Genomic DNA, 25650 nt, shown 5'->3' on the forward strand with positions numbered 1-25650 from the left:
GGTACAATTTGCTACAATTTTTGTAGTACAAGTTTTTCTGTATTATGCTCCGGATACCGTTTTTTTTCAACACTCTTCTATTTTACACATTCTTGAAAAATTCTCGATATTGATGCATCTGGGAGCAAAAATGTTACAGACCATTACGTTAAGGGTACAATTTGCTACAATTTTATTAGTAAAAGTTTTTCTGTATTATGCTCCGGATATCGTTTTTTTTCAACACTCTTCTATTTTACACATTCTTGAAAAATTCTCCACACTGATGCATCTGGGAGCAAAAATGTTACAGACCATTACGTTACGGGTACAATTTGCTACAATTTTTGTTGTACAAGTTTTTCTGTATTATGCTCCGGATACCGTTTTTTTTCAACACTCTTCTATTTTACACATTCTTGAAAAATTCTCCACACTGATGCATCTGGGAGCAAAAATGTTAGAGACCATTACGTTACGGGTACAATTTGCTACAATTTTTGTAGTACAAGTTTTTCTGTATTATGCTCGGGATACCGTTTTTTTTCAACACTCTTCTATTTTACATATTCTTGAAAAATTCTCGATATTGATGCTTCTGGGAGCAAAAATGTTACAGACCATTACGTTAAGGGTACAATTTGCTACAATTTTTGTACTACAAGTTTTTCTGTATTATGCTCCGGATACCGTTTTTTTTCAACACTCTTCTATTTTACACATTCTTGAAAAATTCTCGATATTGATGCATCTGGGGGCAAAAATGTGACAGACCATTACGTTAAGGGTACAATTTGCTACAATTTTTGTAGTACAAGTTTTTCTGTATTATGCTCCGGATACCGTCTTTTTTCAACACTCTTCTATTGTACACATTCTTGAAAAATTCTCGATATTGATGCATCTGGGAGCAAAAATGTTACAGACCATTACGTTAAGGGTACAATTTGCTACAATTTTATTAGTAAAAGTTTTTCTGTATTATGCTCCGGATATCGTTTTTTTTCAACACTCTTCTATTTTACACATTCTTGAAAAATTCTCCACACTGATGCATCTGGGAGCAAAAATGTTAGAGACCATTACGTTACGGGTACAATTTGCTACAATTTTTGTAGTACAAGTTTTTCTGTATTATGCTCCGGATACCGTTTTTTTTCAACACTCTTCTATTTTACATATTCTTGAAAAATTCTCCACACTGATGCATCTGGGAGCAAAAATGTTAGAGACCATTACGTTACGGGTACAATTTGCTACAATTTTTGTAGTACAAGTTTTTCTGTATTATGCTGCGGATACCGTTTTTTTTCAACACTCTTCTATTTTACACATTCTTGAAAAATTCTCCACACTGATGCATCTGGGAGCAAAAATGTTAGAGACCATTACGTTACGGGTACAATTTGCTACAATTTTTGTAGTACAAGTTTTTCTGTATTATGCTCCGGATACCGTTTTTTTTCAACACTCTTCTATTTTACATATTCTTGAAAAATTCTCGATATTGATGCTTCTGGGAGCAAAAATGTTACAGACCATTACGTTAAGGGTACAATTTGCTACAATTTTTGAACTACAAGTTTTTCTGTATTATGCTCCGGATACCGTTTTTTTTCAACACTCTTCTGTTTTACACATTCTTGAAAAATTCTCCACACTGATGCATCTGGGAGCAAAAATGTTAGAGACCATTACGTTACGGGTACAATTTGCTACAATTTTTGTAGTACAAGTTTTTCTGTATTATGCTCCGGATACCGTTTTTTTTCAACACTCTTCTATTTTACACATTCTTGAAAAATTCTCGATATTGATGCATCTGGGGGCAAAAATGTTACAGACCATTACGTTAAGGGTACAATTTGCTACAATTTTTGTAGTAAAAGTTTTTCTGTATTATGCTCCGGATATCGTTTTTTTTCAACACTCTTCTATTTTACACATTCTTGAAAAATTCTCCACACTGATGCATCTGGGAGCAAAAATGTTAGAGACCATTACGTTACGGGTACAATTTGCTACAATTTTTGTAGTACAAGTTTTTCTGTATTATGCTCGGGATACCGTTTTTTTTCAACACTCTTCTATTTTACATATTCTTGAAAAATTCTCGATATTGATGCTTCTGGGAGCAAAAATGTTACAGACCATTACGTTAAGGGTACAATTTGCTACAATTTTTGTACTACAAGTTTTTCTGTATTATGCTCCGGATACCGTTTTTTTTCAACACTCTTCTGTTTTACACATTCTTGAAAAATTCTCCACACTGATGCATCTGGGAGCAAAAATGTTAGAGACCATTACGTTACGGGTACAATTTGCTACAATTTTTGTAGTACAAGTTTTTCTGTATTATGCTCCGGATACCGTTTTTTTTCAACACTCTTCTATTTTACACATTCTTGAAAAATTCTCCACACTGATGCATCTGGGAGCAAAAATGTTAGAGACCATTACGTTACGGGTACAAATTGCTACAATTTTTGTAGTACAAGTTTTTCTGTATTATGCTCGGGATACCGTTTTTTTTCAACACTCTTCTATTTTACATATTCTTGAAAAATTCTCGATATTGATGCTTCTGGGAGCAAAAATGTTACAGACCATTACGTTAAGGGTACAATTTGCTACAATTTTTGTACTACAAGTTTTTCTGTATTATGCTCCGGATACCGTTTTTTTTCAACACTCTTCTATTTTACACATTCTTGAAAAATTCTCGATATTGATGCATCTGGGAGCAAAAATGTTACAGACCATTACGTTAAGGGTACAATTTGCTACAATTCTATTAGTAAAAGTTTTTCTGTATTATGCTCCGGATATCGTTTTTTTTCAACACTCTTCTATTTTACACATTCTTGAAAAATTCTCCACACTGATGCATCTGGGAGCAAAAATGTTACAGACCATTACGTTACGGGTACAATTTGCTACAATTTTTGTTGTACAAGTTTTTCTGTATTATGCTCCGGATACCGTTTTTTTTCAACACTCTTCTATTTTACACATTCTTGAAAAATTCTCCACACTGATGCATCTGGGAGCAAAAATGTTAGAGACCATTACGTTACGGGTACAATTTGCTACAATTTTTGTAGTACAAGTTTTTCTGTATTATGCTCGGGATACCGTTTTTTTTCAACACTCTTCTATTTTACATATTCTTGAAAAATTCTCGATATTGATGCTTCTGGGAGCAAAAATGTTACAGACCATTACGTTAAGGGTACAATTTGCTACAATTCTATTAGTAAAAGTTTTTCTGTATTATGCTCCGGATATCGTTTTTTTTCAACACTCTTCTATTTTACACATTCTTGAAAAATTCTCCACACTGATGCATCTGGGAGCAAAAATGTTACAGACCATTACGTTACGGGTACAATTTGCTACAATTTTTGTTGTACAAGTTTTTCTGTATTATGCTGCGGATACCGTTTTTTTTCAACACTCTTCTATTTTACACATTCTTGAAAAATTCTCCACACTGATGCATCTGGGAGCAAAAATGTTAGAGACCATTACGTTACGGGTACAATTTGCTACAATTTTTGTAGTACAAGTTTTTCTGTATTATGCTCCGGATACCGTTTTTTTTCAACACTCTTCTATTTTACACATTCTTGAAAAATTCTCGATATTGATGCATCTGGGAGCAAAAATGTTACAGACCATTACGTTAAGGGTACAATTTGCTACAATTTTATTAGTAAAAGTTTTTCTGTATTATGCTCCGGATATCGTTTTTTTTCAACACTCTTCTATTTTACACATTCTTGAAAAATTCTCCACACTGATGCATCTGGGAGCAAAAATGTTACAGACCATTACGTTACGGGTACAATTTGCTACAATTTTTGTTGTACAAGTTTTTCTGTATTATGCTCCGGATACCGTTTTTTTTCAACACTCTTCTATTTTACACATTCTTGAAAAATTCTCCACACTGATGCATCTGGGAGCAAAAATGTTAGAGACCATTACGTTACGGGTACAATTTGCTACAATTTTTGTAGTACAAGTTTTTCTGTATTATGCTCGGGATACCGTTTTTTTTCAACACTCTTCTATTTTACATATTCTTGAAAAATTCTCGATATTGATGCTTCTGGGAGCAAAAATGTTACAGACCATTACGTTAAGGGTACAATTTGCTACAATTTTTGTACTACAAGTTTTTCTGTATTATGCTCCGGATACCGTTTTTTTTCAACACTCTTCTATTTTACACATTCTTGAAAAATTCTCGATATTGATGCATCTGGGGGCAAAAATGTGACAGACCATTACGTTAAGGGTACAATTTGCTACAATTTTTGTAGTACAAGTTTTTCTGTATTATGCTCCGGATACCGTCTTTTTTCAACACTCTTCTATTGTACACATTCTTGAAAAATTCTCGATATTGATGCATCTGGGAGCAAAAATGTTACAGACCATTACGTTAAGGGTACAATTTGCTACAATTTTATTAGTAAAAGTTTTTCTGTATTATGCTCCGGATATCGTTTTTTTTCAACACTCTTCTATTTTACACATTCTTGAAAAATTCTCCACACTGATGCATCTGGGAGCAAAAATGTTAGAGACCATTACGTTACGGGTACAATTTGCTACAATTTTTGTAGTACAAGTTTTTCTGTATTATGCTCCGGATACCGTTTTTTTTCAACACTCTTCTATTGTACACATTCTTGAAAAATTCTCCACACTGATGCATCTGGGAGCAAAAATGTTAGAGACCATTACGTTACGGGTACAATTTGCTACAATTTTTGTTGTACAAGTTTTTCTGTATTATGCTGCGGATACCGTTTTTTTTCAACACTCTTCTATTTTACACATTCTTGAAAAATTCTCCACACTGATGCATCTGGGAGCAAAAATGTTAGAGACCATTACGTTACGGGTACAATTTGCTACAATTTTTGTAGTACAAGTTTTTCTGTATTATGCTCCGGATACCGTTTTTTTTCAACACTCTTCTATTTTACATATTCTTGAAAAATTCTCGATATTGATGCTTCTGGGAGCAAAAATGTTACAGACCATTACGTTAAGGGTACAATTTGCTACAATTTTTATACTACAAGTTTTTCTGTATTATTCTCCGGATACCGTTTTTTTTCAACACTCTTCTATTTTACACATTCTTGAAAAATTCTCGATATTGATGCATCTGGGGGCAAAAATGTTACAGACCATTACGTTAAGGGTACAATTTGCTACAATTTTTGTAGTACAAGTTTTTCTGTATTATGCTCCGGATACCGTTTTTTTTTTACACTCTTCTATTTTACACATTCTTGAAAAATTCTCGATATTGATGCATCTGGGAGCAAAAATGTTACAGACCATTACGTTAAGGCTACAATTTGCTACAATTTTTGTAGTAAAAGTTTTTCTGTATTATGCTCCGGATATCGTTTTTTTTCAACACTCTTCTATTTTACACATTCTTGAAAAATTCTCCACACTGATGCATCTGGGAGCAAAAATGTTAGAGACCATTACGTTACGGGTACAATTTGCTACAATTTTTGTTGTACAAGTTTTTCTGTATTATGCTCCGGATACCGTTTTTTTTCAACACTCTTCTATTTTACACATTCTTGAAAAATTCTCGATATTGACGCATCTGGGAGCAGAAATGTTACAGACCATTACGTTAAGGGTACAATTTGCTACAATTTTTGTAGTACAAGTTTTTCTGTATTATGCTCCGGATACCGTTTTTTTTCAACACTCTTCTATTTTACACATTCTTGAAAAATTCTCGATATTGATGCATCTGGGAGCAAAAATGTTACAGACCATTACGTTAAGGGTACAATTTGCTACAATTTTATTAGTAAAAGTTTTTCTGTATTATGCTCCGGATATCGTTTTTTTTCAACACTCTTCTATTTTACACATTCTTGAAAAATTCTCCACACTGATGCATCTGGGAGCAAAAATGTTAGAGACCATTACGTTACGGGTACAATTTGCTACAATTTTTGTAGTACAAGTTTTTCTGTATTATGCTCCGGATACCGTTTTTTTTCAACACTCTTCTATTTTACATATTCTTGAAAAATTCTCCACACTGATGCATCTGGGAGCAAAAATGTTAGAGACCATTACGTTACGGGTACAATTTGCTACAATTTTTGTAGTACAAGTTTTTCTGTATTATGCTGCGGATACCGTTTTTTTTCAACACTCTTCTATTTTACACATTCTTGAAAAATTCTCCACACTGATGCATCTGGGAGCAAAAATGTTAGAGACCATTACGTTACGGGTACAATTTGCTACAATTTTTGTAGTACAAGTTTTTCTGTATTATGCTCCGGATACCGTTTTTTTTCAACACTCTTCTATTTTACATATTCTTGAAAAATTCTCGATATTGATGCTTCTGGGAGCAAAAATGTTACAGACCATTACGTTAAGGGTACAATTTGCTACAATTTTTGTACTACAAGTTTTTCTGTATTATGCTCCGGATACCGTTTTTTTTCAACACTCTTCTATTTTACACATTCTTGAAAAATTCTCGATATTGATGCATCTGGGGGCAAAAATGTGACAGACCATTACGTTAAGGGTACAATTTGCTACAATTTTTGTAGTACAAGTTTTTCTGTATTATGCTCCGGATACCGTTTTTTTTCAACACTCTTCTATTGTACACATTCTTGAAAAATTCTCGATATTGATGCATCTGGGAGCAAAAATGTTACAGACCATTACGTTAAGGGTACAATTTGCTACAATTTTATTAGTAAAAGTTTTTCTGTATTATGCTCCGGATATCGTTTTTTTTCAACACTCTTCTATTTTACACATTCTTGAAAAATTCTCCACACTGATGCATCTGGGAGCAAAAATGTTACAGACCATTACGTTACGGGTACAATTTGCTACAATTTTTGTTGTACAAGTTTTTCTGTATTATGCTGCGGATACCGTTTTTTTTCAACACTCTTCTATTTTACACATTCTTGAAAAATTCTCCACACTGATGCATCTGGGAGCAAAAATGTTAGAGACCATTACGTTACGGGTACAATTTGCTACAATTTTTGTAGTACAAGTTTTTCTGTATTATGCTCCGGATACCGTTTTTTTTCAACACTCTTCTATTTTACATATTCTTGAAAAATTCTCGATATTGATGCTTCTGGGAGCAAAAATGTTACAGACCATTACGTTAAGGGTACAATTTGCTACAATTTTTATACTACAAGTTTTTCTGTATTATGCTCCGGATACCGTTTTTTTTCAACACTCTTCTATTTTACACATTCTTGAAAAATTCTCGATATTGATGCATCTGGGGGCAAAAATGTGACAGACCGTTACGTTAAGGGTACAATTTGCTACAATTTTTGTAGTACAAGTTTTTCTGTATTATGCTCCGGATACCGTTTTTTTTCAACACTCTTCTATTGTACACATTCTTGAAAAATTCTCGATATTGATGCATCTGGGAGCAAAAATGTTACAGACCATTACGTTAAGGGTACAATTTGCTACAATTTTTGTAGTAAAAGTTTTTCTGTATTATGCTCCGGATATAGTTTTTTTTCAACACTTCTATTTTACACATTCTTGAAAAATTCTCCACACTGATGCATCTGGGAGCAAAAATGTTACAGACCATTACGTTAAGGGTACAATTTGCTACAACTTTTGTAGTACAAGTTTTTCTGTATTATGCTCCGGATACCGTTTTTTTTCAACACTCTTCTATTTTACACATTCTTGAAAAATTCTCCACACTGATGCATCTGGGAGCAAAAATGTTAGAGACCATTACGTTACGGGTACAATTTGCTACAATTTTTGTACTACAAGTTTTTCTGTATTATGCTCCGGATACCGTTTTTTTTCAACACTCTTCTATTTTACACATTCTTGAAAAATTCTCGATATTGATGCATCTGGGGGCAAAAATGTGACAGACCATTACGTTAAGGGTACAATTTGCTACAATTTTTGTAGTACAAGTTTTGCTGTATTATGCTCCGGATACCGTTTTTTTTCAACACTCTTCTATTGTACACATTCTTGAAAAATTCTCGATATTGATGCATCTGGGAGCAAAAATGTTACAGACCATTACGTTAAGGGTACAATTTGCTACAATTTTATTAGTAAAAGTTTTTCTGTATTATGCTCCGGATATCGTTTTTTTTCAACACTCTTCTATTTTACACATTCTTGAAAAATTCTCCACACTGATGCATCTGGGAGCAAAAATGTTACAGACCATTACGTTACGGGTACAATTTGCTACAATTTTTGTTGTACAAGTTTTTCTGTATTATGCTGCGGATACCGTTTTTTTTCAACACTCTTCTATTTTACACATTCTTGAAAAATTCTCCACACTGATGCATCTGGGAGCAAAAATGTTAGAGACCATTACGTTACGGGTACAATTTGCTACAATTTTTGTAGTACAAGTTTTTCTGTATTATGCTCCGGATACCGTTTTTTTTCAACACTCTTCTATTTTACATATTCTTGAAAAATTCTCGATATTGATGCTTCTGGGAGCAAAAATGTTACAGACCATTACGTTAAGGGTACAATTTGCTACAATTTTTATACTACAAGTTTTTCTGTATTATGCTCCGGATACCGTTTTTTTTCAACACTCTTCTATTTTACACATTCTTGAAAAATTCTCGATATTGATGCATCTGGGGGCAAAAATGTGACAGACCATTACGTTAAGGGTACAATTTGCTACAATTTTTGTAGTACAAGTTTTTCTGTATTATGCTCCGGATACCGTTTTTTTTCAACACTCTTCTATTGTACACATTCTTGAAAAATTCTCGATATTGATGCATCTGGGAGCAAAAATGTTACAGACCATTACGTTAAGGGTACAATTTGCTACAATTTTATTAGCAAAAGTTTTTCTGTATTATGCTCCGGATATCGTTTTTTTTCAACACTCTTCTATTTTACACATTCTTGAAAAATTCTCCACACTGATGCATCTGGGAGCAAAAATGTTACAGACCATTACGTTACGGGTACAATTTGCTACAATTTTTGTTGTACAAGTTTTTCTGTATTATGCTGCGGATACCGTTTTTTTTCAACACTCTTCTATTTTACACATTCTTGAAAAATTCTCCACACTGATGCATCTGGGAGCAAAAATGTTAGAGACCATTACGTTACGGGTACAATTTGCTACAATTTTTGTAGTACAAGTTTTTCTGTATTATGCTGCGGATACCGTTTTTTTTCAACACTCTTCTATTTTACACATTCTTGAAAAATTCTCCACACTGATGCATCTGGGAGCAAAAATGTTAGAGACCATTACGTTACGGATACAATTTGCTACAATTTTTGTAGTACAAGTTTTTCTGTATTATGCTCCGGATACCGTTTTTTTTCAACACTCTTCTATTTTACATATTCTTGAAAAATTCTCGATATTGATGCTTCTGGGAGCAAAAATGTTACAGACCATTACGTTACGGGTACAATTTGCTACAATTTTTGTAGTACAAGTTTTTCTGCATTATGCTGCGGATACCGTTTTTTTTCAACACTCTTCTATTTTACACATTCTTGAAAAATTATCGATATTGATGCATCTGGGAGCAAAAATGTTACAGACCATTACGTTAAGGGTACAATTTGCTACAATTTTTGTAGTAAACGTTTTTCTGTATTATGCTCCGGATATCGTTTTTTTTCAACACTCTTCTATTTTACACATTCTTGAAAAATTCTCCACACTGATGCATCTGGGAGCAAAAATGTTAGAGACCATTACGTTACGGGTACAATTTGCTACAATTTTTGTAGTACAAGTTTTTCTGTATTATGCTCCGGATACCGTTTTTTTTCAACACTCTTCTATTTTACACATTCTTGAAAAATTCTCGATATTGATGCATCTGGGAGCAAAAATGTTACAGACCATTACGTTAAGGGTACAATTTGCTACAATTTTATTAGTAAAAGTTTTTCTGTATTATGCTCCGGATATCGCTTTTTTTCAACACTCTTCTATTTTACACATTCTTGAAAAATTCTCGATATTGATGCATCTGGGGGCAAAAATGTTACAGACCATTACGTTAAGGGTACAATTTGCTACAATTTTTGTAGTAAACGTTTTTCTGTATTATGCTCCGGATATCGTTTTTTTTCAACACTCTTCTATTTTACACATTCTTGAAAAATTCTCCACACTGATGCATCTGGGAGCAAAAATGTTCGAGACCATTACGTTACGGGTACAATTTGCTACAATTTTTGTAGTACAAGTTTTTCTGTATTATGCTCCGGATACCGTTTTTTTTCAACACTCTTCTATTTTACACATTCTTGAAAAATTCTCGATATTGACGCATCTGGGAGCAGAAATGTTACAGACCATTACGTTAAGGGTACAATTTGCTACAATTTTTGTAGTACAAGTTTTTCTGTATTATGCTCCGGATACCGTTTTTTTTCAACACTCTTCTATTTTACACATTCTTGAAAAATTCTCGATATTGATGCATCTGGGAGCAAAAATGTTACAGACCATTACGTTAAGGGTACAATTTGCTACAATTTTATTAGTAAAAGTTTTTCTGTATTATGCTCCGGATATCGTTTTTTTTTCAACACTCTTCTATTTTACACATTCTTGAAAAATTCTTAACACTGATGCATCTGGGAGCAAAAATGTTAGAGACCATTACGTTACGGGTACAATTTGCTACAATTTTTGTAGTACAAGTTTTTCTGTATTATGCTCCGGATACCGTTTTTTTTCAACACTCTTCTATTTTACATATTCTTGAAAAATTCTCCACACTGATGCATCTGGGAGCAAAAATGTTAGAGACCATTACGTTACGGGTACAATTTGCTACAATTTTTGTAGTACAAGTTTTTCTGTATTATGCTGCGGATACCGTTTTTTTTCAACACTCTTCTATTTTACACATTCTTGAAAAATTCTCCACACTGATGCATCTGGGAGCAAAAATGTTAGAGACCATTACGTTACGGGTACAATTTGCTACAATTTTTGTAGTACAAGTTTTTCTGTATTATGCTCCGGATACCGTTTTTTTTCAACACCCTTCTATTTTACACATTCTTGAAAAATTCTCGATATTGATGCATCTGGGGGCAAAAATGTTACAGACCATTACGTTAAGGGTACAATTTGCTACAATTTTTGTAGTAAACGTTTTTCTGTATTATGCTCCGGATATCGTTTTTTTTCAACACTCTTCTATTTTACACATTCTTGAAAAATTCTCCACACTGATGCATCTGGGAGCAAAAATGTTAGAGACCATTACTTTACGGGTACAATTTGCTACAATTTTTGTAGTACAAGTTTTTCTGTATTATGCTCCGGATACCGTTTTTTTTCAACACTCTTCTATTTTACACATTCTTGAAAAATTCTCGATATTGACGCATCTGGGAGCAGAAATGTTACAGACCATTACGTTAAGGGTACAATTTGCTACAATTTTTGTAGTACAAGTTTTTCTGTATTATGCTCCGGATACCGTTTTTTTTCAACACTCTTCTATTTTACACATTCTTGAAAAATTCTCGATATTGATGCATCTGGGAGCAAAAATGTTACAGACCATTACGTTAAGGGTACAATTTGCTACAATTTTATTAGTAAAAGTTTTTCTGTATTATGCTCCGGATATCGTTTTTTTTCAACACTCTTCTATTTTACACATTCTTGAAAAATTCTCCACACTGATGCATCTGGGAGCAAAAATGTTAGAGACCATTACGTTACGGGTACAATTTGCTACAATTTTTGTAGTACAAGTTTTTCTGTATTATGCTCCGGATACCGTTTTTTTTCAACACTCTTCTATTTTACATATTCTTGAAAAATTCTCCACACTGATGCATCTGGGAGCAAAAATGTTAGAGACCATTACGTTACGGGTACAATTTGCTACAATTTTTGTAGTACAAGTTTTTCTGTATTATGCTGCGGATACCGTTTTTTTTCAACACTCTTCTATTTTACACATTCTTGAAAAATTCTCCACACTGATGCATCTGGGAGCAAAAATGTTAGAGACCATTACGTTACGGGTACAATTTGCTACAATTTTTGTAGTACAAGTTTTTCTGTATTATGCTCCGGATACCGTTTTTTTTCAACACTCTTCTATTTTACACATTCTTGAAAAATTCTCGATATTGACGCATCTGGGAGCAGAAATGTTACAGACCATTACGTTAAGGGTACAATTTGCTACAATTTTTGTAGTACAAGTTTTTCTGTATTATGCTCCGGATACCGTTTTTTTTCAACACTCTTCTATTTTACACATTCTTGAAAAATTCTCGATATTGATGCATCTGGGAGCAAAAATGTTACAGACCATTACGTTAAGGGTACAATTTGCTACAATTTTATTAGTAAAAGTTTTTCTGTATTATGCTCCGGATATCGTTTTTTTTCAACACTCTTCTATTTTACACATTCTTGAAAAATTCTCCACACTGATGCATCTGGGAGCAAAAATGTTAGAGACCATTACGTTACGGGTACAATTTGCTACAATTTTTGTAGTACAAGTTTTTCTGTATTATGCTCCGGATACCGTTTTTTTTCAACACTCTTCTATTTTACATATTCTTGAAAAATTCTCCACACTGATGCATCTGGGAGCAAAAATGTTAGAGACCATTACGTTACGGGTACAATTTGCTACAACTTTTGTAGTACAAGTTTTTCTGTATTATGCTGCGGATACCGTTTTTTTTCAACACTCTTCTATTTTACACATTCTTGAAAAATTCTCCACACTGATGCATCTGGGAGCAAAAATGTTAGAGACCATTACGTTACGGGTACAATTTGCTACAATTTTTGTAGTACAAGTTTTTCTGTATTATGCTCCGGATACCGTTTTTTTCAACACTCTTCTATTTTACACATTCTTGAAAAATTCTCGATATTGATGCATCTGGGAGCAAAAATGTTACAGACCATTACGTTAAGGGTACAATTTGCTACAATTTTATTAGTAAAAGTTTTTCTGTATTATGCTCCGGATATCGTTTTTTTTCAACACTCTTCTATTTTACACATTCTTGAAAAATTCTCCACACTGATGCATCTGGGAGCAAAAATGTTAGAGACCATTACGTTACGGGTACAATTTGCTACAATTTTTGTAGTACAAGTTTTTCTGTATTATGCTCCGGATACCGTTTTTTTTCAACACTCTTCTATTTTACATATTCTTGAAAAATTCTCCACACTGATGCATCTGGGAGCAAAAATGTTAGAGACCATTACATTACGGGTACAATTTGCTACAATTTTTGTAGTACAAGTTTTTCTGTATTATGCTGCGGATACCGTTTTTTTTCAACACTCTTCTATTTTACACATTCTTGAAAAATTCTCCACACTGATGCATCTGGGAGCAAAAATGTTAGAGACCATTACGTTACGGGTACAATTTGCTACAATTTTTGTAGTACAAGTTTTTCTGTATTATGCTGCGGATACCGTTTTTTTTCAACACTCTTCTATTTTACACATTCTTGAAAAATTCTCGATATTGATGCATCTGGGAGCAAAAATGTTACAGACCATTACGTTAAGGGTACAATTTGCTACAATTTTATTAGTAAAAGTTTTTCTGTATTATGCTCCGGATATCGTTTTTTTTTCAACACTCTTCTATTTTACACATTCTTGAAAAATTCTTAACACTGATGCATCTGGGAGCAAAAATGTTAGAGACCATTACGTTACGGGTACAATTTGCTACAATTTTTGTAGTACAAGTTTTTCTGTATTATGCTCCGGATACCGTTTTTTTTCAACACTCTTCTATTTTACATATTCTTGAAAAATTCTCCACACTGATGCATCTGGGAGCAAAAATGTTAGAGACCATTACGTTACGGGTACAATTTGCTACAATTTTTGTAGTACAAGTTTTTCTGTATTATGCTGCGGATACCGTTTTTTTTCAACACTCTTCTATTTTACACATTCTTGAAAAATTCTCCACACTGATGCATCTGGGAGCAAAAATGTTAGAGACCATTACGTTACGGGTACAATTTGCTACAATTTTTGTAGTACAAGTTTTTCTGTATTATGCTCCGGATACCGTTTTTTTTCAACACCCTTCTATTTTACACATTCTTGAAAAATTCTCGATATTGATGCATCTGGGGGCAAAAATGTTACAGACCATTACGTTAAGGGTACAATTTGCTACAATTTTTGTAGTAAACGTTTTTCTGTATTATGCTCCGGATATCGTTTTTTTTCAACACTCTTCTATTTTACACATTCTTGAAAAATTCTCCACACTGATGCATCTGGGAGCAAAAATGTTAGAGACCATTACTTTACGGGTACAATTTGCTACAATTTTTGTAGTACAAGTTTTTCTGTATTATGCTCCGGATACCGTTTTTTTTCAACACTCTTCTATTTTACACATTCTTGAAAAATTCTCGATATTGACGCATCTGGGAGCAGAAATGTTACAGACCATTACGTTAAGGGTACAATTTGCTACAATTTTTGTAGTACAAGTTTTTCTGTATTATGCTCCGGATACCGTTTTTTTTCAACACTCTTCTATTTTACACATTCTTGAAAAATTCTCGATATTGATGCATCTGGGAGCAAAAATGTTACAGACCATTACGTTAAGGGTACAATTTGCTACAATTTTATTAGTAAAAGTTTTTCTGTATTATGCTCCGGATATCGTTTTTTTTCAACACTCTTCTATTTTACACATTCTTGAAAAATTCTCCACACTGATGCATCTGGGAGCAAAAATGTTAGAGACCATTACGTTACGGGTACAATTTGCTACAATTTTTGTAGTACAAGTTTTTCTGTATTATGCTCCGGATACCGTTTTTTTTCAACACTCTTCTATTTTACATATTCTTGAAAAATTCTCCACACTGATGCATCTGGGAGCAAAAATGTTAGAGACCATTACATTACGGGTACAATTTGCTACAATTTTTGTAGTACAAGTTTTTCTGTATTATGCTGCGGATAACGTTTTTTTTCAACACTCTTCTATTTTACACATTCTTGAAAAATTCTCCACACTGATGCATCTGGGAGCAAAAATGTTAGAGACCATTACGTTACGGGTACAATTTGCTACAATTTTTGTAGTACAAGTTTTTCTGTATTATGCTGCGGATACCGTTTTTTTTCAACACTCTTCTATTTTACACATTCTTGAAAAATTCTCGATATTGATGCATCTGGGAGCAAAAATGTTACAGACCATTACGTTAAGGGTACAATTTGCTACAATTTTATTAGTAAAAGTTTTTCTGTATTATGCTCCGGATATCGTTTTTTTTTCAACACTCTTCTATTTTACACATTCTTGAAAAATTCTTAACACTGATGCATCTGGGAGCAAAAATGTTAGAGACCATTACGTTACGGGTACAATTTGCTACAATTTTTGTAGTACAAGTTTTTCTGTATTATGCTCCGGATACCGTTTTTTTTCAACACTCTTCTATTTTACATATTCTTGAAAAATTCTCCACACTGATGCATCTGGGAGCAAAAATGTTAGAGACCATTACGTTACGGGTACAATTTGCTACAATTTTTGTAGTACAAGTTTTTCTGTATTATGCTGCGGATACCGTTTTTTTTCAACACTCTTCTATTTTACACATTCTTGAAAAATTCTCCACACTGATGCATCTGGGAGCAAAAATGTTAGAGACCATTACGTTACGGGTACAATTTGCTACAATTTTTGTAGTACAAGTTTTTCTGTATTATGCTCCGGATACCGTTTTTTTTCAACACTCTTCTATTTTACATATTCTTGAAAAATTCTCCACACTGATGCATCTGGGAGCAAAAATGTTAGAGACCATTACGTTACGGGTACAATTTGCTACAATTTTTGTAGTACAAGTTTTTCTGTATTATGCTGCGGATACCGTTTTTTTTCAACACTCTTCTATTTTACACATTCTTGAAAAATTCTCCACACTGATGCATCTGGGAGCAAAAATGTTAGAGACCATTACGTTACGGGTACAATTTGCTACAATTTTTGTAGTACAAGTTTTTCTGTATTATGCTCCGGATACCGTTTTTTTTCAACACCCTTCTATTTTACACATTCTTGAAAAATTCTCGATATTGATGCATCTGGGGGCAAAAATGTTACAGACCATTACGTTAAGGGTACAATTTGCTACAATTTTTGTAGTAAACGTTTTTCTGTATTATGCTCCGGATATCGTTTTTTTTCAACACTCTTCTATTTTACACATTCTTGAAAAATTCTCCACACTGATGCATCTGGGAGCAAAAATGTTAGAGACCATTACTTTACGGGTACAATTTGCTACAATTTTTGTAGTACAAGTTTTTCTGTATTATGCTCCGGATACCGTTTTTTTTCAACACTCTTCTATTTTACACATTCTTGAAAAATTCTCGATATTGACGCATCTGGGAGCAGAAATGTTACAGACCATTACGTTAAGGGTACAATTTGCTACAATTTTTGTAGTACAAGTTTTTCTGTATTATGCTCCGGATACCGTTTTTTTTCAACACTCTTCTATTTTACACATTCTTGAAAAATTCTCGATATTGATGCATCTGGGAGCAAAAATGTTACAGACCATTACGTTAAGGGTACAATTTGCTACAATTTTATTAGTAAAAGTTTTTCTGTATTATGCTCCGGATATCGTTTTTTTTCAACACTCTTCTATTTTACACATTCTTGAAAAATTCTCCACACTGATGCATCTGGGAGCAAAAATGTTAGAGACCATTACGTTACGGGTACAATTTGCTACAATTTTTGTAGTACAAGTTTTTCTGTATTATGCTCCGGATACCGTTTTTTTTCAACACTCTTCTATTTTACATATTCTTGAAAAATTCTCCACACTGATGCATCTGGGAGCAAAAATGTTAGAGACCATTACATTACGGGTACAATTTGCTACAATTTTTGTAGTACAAGTTTTTCTGTATTATGCTGCGGATAACGTTTTTTTTCAACACTCTTCTATTTTACACATTCTTGAAAAATTCTCCACACTGATGCATCTGGGAGCAAAAATGTTAGAGACCATTACGTTACGGGTACAATTTGCTACAATTTTTGTAGTACAAGTTTTTCTGTATTATGCTGCGGATACCGTTTTTTTTCAACACTCTTCTATTTTACACATTCTTGAAAAATTCTCGATATTGATGCATCTGGGAGCAAAAATGTTACAGACCATTACGTTAAGGGTACAATTTGCTACAATTTTATTAGTAAAAGTTTTTCTGTATTATGCTCCGGATATCGTTTTTTTTTCAACACTCTTCTATTTTACACATTCTTGAAAAATTCTTAACACTGATGCATCTGGGAGCAAAAATGTTAGAGACCATTACGTTACGGGTACAATTTGCTACAATTTTTGTAGTACAAGTTTTTCTGTATTATGCTCCGGATACCGTTTTTTTTCAACACTCTTCTATTTTACATATTCTTGAAAAATTCTCCACACTGATGCATCTGGGAGCAAAAATGTTAGAGACCATTACGTTACGGGTACAATTTGCTACAATTTTTGTAGTACAAGTTTTTCTGTATTATGCTGCGGATACCGTTTTTTTTCAACACTCTTCTATTTTACACATTCTTGAAAAATTCTCCACACTGATGCATCTGGGAGCAAAAATGTTAGAGACCATTACGTTACGGGTACAATTTGCTACAATTTTTGTAGTACAAGTTTTTCTGTATTATGCTCCGGATACCGTTTTTTTTCAACACCCTTCTATTTTACACATTCTTGAAAAATTCTCGATATTGATGCATCTGGGGGCAAAAATGTTACAGACCATTACGTTAAGGGTACAATTTGCTACAATTTTTGTAGTAAACGTTTTTCTGTATTATGCTCCGGATATCGTTTTTTTTCAACACTCTTCTATTTTACACATTCTTGAAAAATTCTCCACACTGATGCATCTGGGAGCAAAAATGTTAGAGACCATTACTTTACGGGTACAATTTGCTACAATTTTTGTAGTACAAGTTTTTCTGTATTATGCTCCGGATACCGTTTTTTTTCAACACTCTTCTATTTTACACATTCTTGAAAAATTCTCGATATTGACGCATCTGGGAGCAGAAATGTTACAGACCATTACGTTAAGGGTACAATTTGCTACAATTTTTGTAGTACAAGTTTTTCTGTATTATGCTCCGGATACCGTTTTTTTTCAACACTCTTCTATTTTACACATTCTTGAAAAATTCTCGATATTGATGCATCTGGGAGCAAAAATGTTACAGACCATTACGTTAAGGGTACAATTTGCTACAATTTTATTAGTAAAAGTTTTTCTGTATTATGCTCCGGATATCGTTTTTTTTCAACACTCTTCTATTTTACACATTCTTGAAAAATTCTCCACACTGATGCATCTGGGAGCAAAAATGTTAGAGACCATTACGTTACGGGTACAATTTGCTACAATTTTTGTAGTACAAGTTTTTCTGTATTATGCTCCGGATACCGTTTTTTTTCAACACTCTTCTATTTTACATATTCTTGAAAAATTCTCCACACTGATGCATCTGGGAGCAAAAATGTTAGAGACCATTACGTTACGGGTACAATTTGCTACAATTTTTGTAGTACAAGTTTTTCTGTATTATGCTGCGGATACCGTTTTTTTTCAACACTCTTCTATTTTACACATTCTTGAAAAATTCTCCACACTGATGCATCTGGGAGCAAAAATGTTAGAGACCATTACGTTACGGGTACAATTTGCTACAATTTTTGTAGTACAAGTTTTTCTGTATTATGCTCCGGATACCGTTTTTTTTCAACACTCTTCTATTTTACACATTCTTGAAAAATTCTCGATATTGACGCATCTGGGAGCAGAAATGTTACAGACCATTACGTTAAGGGTACAATTTGCTACAATTTTTGTAGTACAAGTTTTTCTGTATTATGCTCCGGATACCGTTTTTTTTCAACACTCTTCTATTTTACACATTCTTGAAAAATTCTCGATATTGATGCATCTGGGAGCAAAAATGTTACAGACCATTACGTTAAGGGTACAATTTGCTACAATTTTATTAGTAAAAGTTTTTCTGTATTATGCTCCGGATATCGTTTTTTTTCAACACTCTTCTATTTTACACATTCTTGAAAAATTCTCCACACTGATGCATCTGGGAGCAAAAATGTTAGAGACCATTACGTTACGGGTACAATTTGCTACAATTTTTGTAGTACAAGTTTTTCTGTATTATGCTCCGGATACCGTTTTTTTTCAACACTCTTCTATTTTACATATTCTTGAAAAATTCTCCACACTGATGCATCTGGGAGCAAAAATGTTAGAGACCATTACGTTACGGGTACAATTTGCTACAACTTTTGTAGTACAAGTTTTTCTGTATTATGCTGCGGATACCGTTTTTTTTCAACACTCTTCTATTTTACACATTCTTGAAAAATTCTCCACACTGATGCATCTGGGAGCAAAAATGTTAGAGACCATTACGTTACGGGTACAATTTGCTACAATTTTTGTAGTACAAGTTTTTCTGTATTATGCTCCGGATACCGTTTTTTTCAACACTCTTCTATTTTACACATTCTTGAAAAATTCTCGATATTGATGCATCTGGGAGCAAAAATGTTACAGACCATTACGTTAAGGGTACAATTTGCTACAATTTTATTAGTAAAAGTTTTTCTGTATTATGCTCCGGATATCGTTTTTTTTCAACACTCTTCTATTTTACACATTCTTGAAAAATTCTCCACACTGATGCATCTGGGAGCAAAAATGTTAGAGACCATTACGTTACGGGTACAATTTGCTACAATTTTTGTAGTACAAGTTTTTCTGTATTATGCTCCGGATACCGTTTTTTTTCAACACTCTTCTATTTTACATATTCTTGAAAAATTCTCCACACTGATGCATCTGGGAGCAAAAATGTTAGAGACCATTACGTTACGGGTACAATTTGCTACAATTTTTGTAGTACAAGTTTTTCTGTATTATGCTGCGGATACCGTTTTTTTTCAACACTCTTCTATTTTACACATTCTTGAAAAATTCTCCACACTGATGCATCTGGGAGCAAAAATGTTAGAGACCATTACGTTACGGGTACAATTTGCTACAATTTTTGTAGTACAAGTTTTTCTGTATTATGCTGCGGATACCGTTTTTTTTCAACACTCTTCTATTTTACACATTCTTGAAAAATTCTCGATATTGATGCATCTGGGAGCAAAAATGTTACAGACCATTACGTTAAGGGTACAATTTGCTACAATTTTTGTAGTACAAGTTTTTCTGTATTATGCTCCGGATACCGTTTTTTTTCAACACTCTTCTATTTTACACATTCTTGAAAAATTCTCGATATTGATGCATCTGGGGGCAAAAATGTTACAGACCATTACGTTAAGGGTACAATTTGCTACAATTTTTGTAGTAAACGTTTTTCTGTATTATGCTCCGGATATCGTTTTTTTTCAACACTCTTCTATTTTACACATTCTTGAAAAATTCTCCACACTGATGCATCTGGGAGCAAAAATGTTAGAGACCATTACGTTACGGGTACAATTTGCTACAATTTTTGTAGTACAAGTTTTTCTGTATTATGCTCCGGATACCGTTTTTTTTCAACACTCTTCTATTTTACATATTCTTGAAAAATTCTCCACACTGATGCATCTGGGAGCAAAAATGTTAGAGACCATTACGTTACGGGTACAATTTGCTACAATTTTTGTAGTACAAGTTTTTCTGTATTATGCTGCGGATACCGTTTTTTTTCAACACTCTTCTATTTTACACATTCTTGAAAAATTCTCCACACTGATGCATCTGGGAGCAAAAATGTTAGAGACCATTACGTTACGGGTACAATTTGCTACAATTTTTGTAGTACAAGTTTTTCTGTATTATGCTGCGGATACCGTTTTTTTCAACACTCTTCTATTTTACACATTCTTGAAAAATTCTCGATATTGATGCATCTGGGAGCAAAAATGTTACAGACCATTACGTTAAGGGTACAATTTGCTACAATTTTTGTAGTACAAGTTTTTCTGTATTATGCTCCGGATACCGTTTTTTTTCAACACTCTTCTATTTTACACATTCTTGAAAAATTCTCGATATTGATGCATCTGGGGGCAAAAATGTTACAGACCATTACGTTAAGGGTACAATTTGCTACAATTTTTGTAGTAAACGTTTTTCTGTATTATGCTCCGGATATCGTTTTTTTTCAACACTCTTCTATTTTACACATTCTTGAAAAATTCTCCACACTGATGCATCTGGGAGCAAAAATGTTAGAGACCATTACGTTACGGGTACAATTTGCTACAATTTTTGTAGTACAAGTTTTTCTGTATTATACTCCGGATACCGTTTTTTTTCAACACTCTTCTATTTTACACATTCTTGAAAAATTCTCGATATTGACGCATCTGGGAGCAGAAATGTTACAGACCATTACGTTAAGGGTACAATTTGCTACAATTTTTGTAGTACAAGTTTTTCTGTATTATGCTCCGGATACCGTTTTTTTTCAACACTCTTCTATTTTACACATTCTTGAAAAATTCTCGATATTGATGCATCTGGGAGCAAAAATGTTACAGACCATTACGTTAAGGGTACAATTTGCTACAATTTTATTAGTAAAAGTTTTTCTGTATTATGCTCCGGATATCGTTTTTTTTCAACACTCTTCTATTTTACACATTCTTGAAAAATTCTCCACACTGATGCATCTGGGAGCAAAAATGTTACAGACCATTACGTTACGGGTACAATTTGCTACAATTTTTGTTGTACAAGTTTTTCTGTATTATGCTGCGGATACCGTTTTTTTTCAACACTCTTCTATTTTACACATTCTTGAAAAATTCTCCACACTGATGCATCTGGGAGCAAAAATGTTAGAGACCATTACGTTACGGGTACAATTTGCTACAATTTTTGTAGTACAAGTTTTTCTGTATTATGCTCCGGATACCGTTTTTTTTCAACACTCTTCTATTTTACACATTCTTGAAAAATTCTCGATATTGACGCATCTGGGAGCAGAAATGTTACAGACCATTACGTTAAGGGTACAATTTGCTACAATTTTTGTAGTACAAGTTTTTCTGTATTATGCTCCGGATACCGTTTTTTTTCAACACTCTTCTATTTTACACATTCTTGAAAAATTCTCGATATTGATGCATCTGGGAGCAAAAATGTTACAGACCATTACGTTAAGGGTACAATTTGCTACAATTTTATTAGTAAAAGTTTTTCTGTATTATGCTCCGGATATCGTTTTTTTTCAACACTCTTCTATTTTACACATTCTTGAAAAATTCTCCACACTGATGCATCTGGGAGCAAAAATGTTAGAGACCATTACGTTACGGGTACAATTTGCTACAATTTTTGTAGTACAAGTTTTTCTGTATTATGCTCCGGATACCGTTTTTTTTCAACACTCTTCTATTTTACATATTCTTGAAAAATTCTCCACACTGATGCATCTGGGAGCAAAAATGTTAGAGACCATTACGTTACGGGTACAATTTGCTACAACTTTTGTAGTACAAGTTTTTCTGTATTATGCTGCGGATACCGTTTTTTTTCAACACTCTTCTATTTTACACATTCTTGAAAAATTCTCCACACTGATGCATCTGGGAGCAAAAATGTTAGAGACCATTACGTTACGGGTACAATTTGCTACAATTTTTGTAGTACAAGTTTTTCTGTATTATGCTCCGGATACCGTTTTTTTCAACACTCTTCTATTTTACACATTCTTGAAAAATTCTCGATATTGATGCATCTGGGAGCAAAAATGTTACAGACCATTACGTTAAGGGTACAATTTGCTACAATTTTATTAGTAAAAGTTTTTCTGTATTATGCTCCGGATATCGTTTTTTTTCAACACTCTTCTATTTTACACATTCTTGAAAAATTCTCCACACTGATGCATCTGGGAGCAAAAATGTTAGAGACCATTACGTTACGGGTACAATTTGCTACAATTTTTGTAGTACAAGTTTTTCTGTATTATGCTCCGGATACCGTTTTTTTTCAACACTCTTCTATTTTACATATTCTTGAAAAATTCTCCACACTGATGCATCTGGGAGCAAAAATGTTAGAGACCATTACGTTACGGGTACAATTTGCTACAATTTTTGTAGTACAAGTTTTTCTGTATTATGCTGCGGATACCGTTTTTTTTCAACACTCTTCTATTTTACACATTCTTGAAAAATTCTCCACACTGATGCATCTGGGAGCAAAAATGTTAGAGACCATTACGTTACGGGTACAATTTGCTACAATTTTTGTAGTACAAGTTTTTCTGTATTATGCTGCGGATACCGTTTTTTTTCAACACTCTTCTATTTTACACATTCTTGAAAAATTCTCCACACTGATGCATCTGGGAGCAAAAATGTTAGAGACCATTACGTTACGGGTACAATTTGCTACAATTTTTGTAGTACAAGTTTTTCTGTATTATGCTCCGGATACCGTTTTTTTCAACACTCTTCTATTTTACACATTCTTGAAAAATTCTCGATATTGATGCATCTGGGAGCAAAAATGTTACAGACCATTACGTTAAGGGTACAATTTGCTACAATTTTATTAGTAAAAGTTTTTCTGTATTATGCTCCGGATATCGTTTTTTTTCAACACTCTTCTATTTTACACATTCTTGAAAAATTCTCCACACTGATGCATCTGGGAGCAAAAATGTTAGAGACCATTACGTTACGGGTACAATTTGCTACAATTTTTGTAGTACAAGTTTTTCTGTATTATGCTCCGGATACCGTTTTTTTTCAACACTCTTCTATTTTACATATTCTTGAAAAATTCTCCACACTGATGCATCTGGGAGCAAAAATGTTAGAGACCATTACGTTACGGGTACAATTTGCTACAATTTTTGTAGTACAAGTTTTTCTGTATTATGCTGCGGATACCGTTTTTTTTCAACACTCTTCTATTTTACACATTCTTGAAAAATTCTCCACACTGATGCATCTGGGAGCAAAAATGTTAGAGACCATTACGTTACGGGTACAATTTGCTACAATTTTTGTAGTACAAGTTTTTCTGTATTATGCTGCGGATACCGTTTTCTTTCAACACTCTTCTATTTTACACATTCTTGAAAAATTCTCGATATTGATGCATCTGGGAGCAAAAATGTTACAGACCATTACGTTAAGGGTACAATTTGCTACAATTTTTGTAGTACAAGTTTTTCTGTATTATGCTCCGGATACCGTTTTTTTTCAACACTCTTCTATTTTACACATTCTTGAAAAATTCTCGATATTGATGCATCTGGGGGCAAAAATGCTACAGACCATTACGTTAAGGGTACAATTTGCTACAATTTTTGTAGTAAACGTTTTTCTGTATTATGCTCCGGATATCGTTTTTTTTCAACACTCTTCTATTTTACACATTCTTGAAAAATTCTCCACACTGATGCATCTGGGAGCAAAAATGTTAGAGACCATTACGTTACGGGTACAATTTGCTACAATTTTTGTAGTACAAGTTTTTCTGTATTATACTCCGGATACCGTTTTTTTTCAACACTCTTCTATTTTACACATTCTTGAAAAATTCTCGATATTGACGCATCTGGGAGCAGAAATGTTACAGACCATTACGTTAAGGGTACAATTTGCTACAATTTTTGTAGTACAAGTTTTTCTGTATTATGCTCCGGATACCGTTTTTTTTCAACACTCTTCTATTTTACACATTCTTGAAAAATTCTCGATATTGATGCATCTGGGAGCAAAAATGTTACAGACCATTACGTTAAGGGTACAATTTGCTACAATTTTATTAGTAAAAGTTTTTCTGTATTATGCTCCGGATATCGTTTTTTTTCAACACTCTTCTATTTTACACATTCTTGAAAAATTCTCCACACTGATGCATCTGGGAGCAAAAATGTTACAGACCATTACGTTACGGGTACAATTTGCTACAATTTTTGTTGTACAAGTTTTTCTGTATTATGCTGCGGATACCGTTTTTTTTCAACACTCTTCTATTTTACACATTCTTGAAAAATTCTCCACACTGATGCATCTGGGAGCAAAAATGTTAGAGACCATTACGTTACGGGTACAATTTGCTACAATTTTTGTAGTACAAGTTTTTCTGTATTATGCTCCGGATACCGTTTTTTTTCAACACTCTTCTATTTTACACATTCTTGAAAAATTCTCGATATTGATGCATCTGGGGGCAAAAATGTGACAGACCATTACGTTAAGGGTACAATTTGCTACAATTTTTGTAGTACAAGTTTTTCTGTATTATGCTCCGGATACCGTTTCTTTTCAACACTCTTCTATTGTACACATTCTTGAAAAATTCTCGATATTGATGCATCTGGGAGCAAAAATGTTACAGACCATTACGTTAAGGGTACAATTTGCTACAATTTTTGTAGTAAAAGTTTTTCTGTATTATGCTCCGGATATAGTTTTTTTTCAACACTTCTATTTTACACATTCTTGAAAAATTCT

This window comes from Onthophagus taurus, chromosome 6 (assembly GCF_036711975.1).
Source record: "Onthophagus taurus isolate NC chromosome 6, IU_Otau_3.0, whole genome shotgun sequence".
NCBI classification, from domain to species: Eukaryota; Metazoa; Arthropoda; class Insecta; order Coleoptera; family Scarabaeidae; genus Onthophagus; species Onthophagus taurus.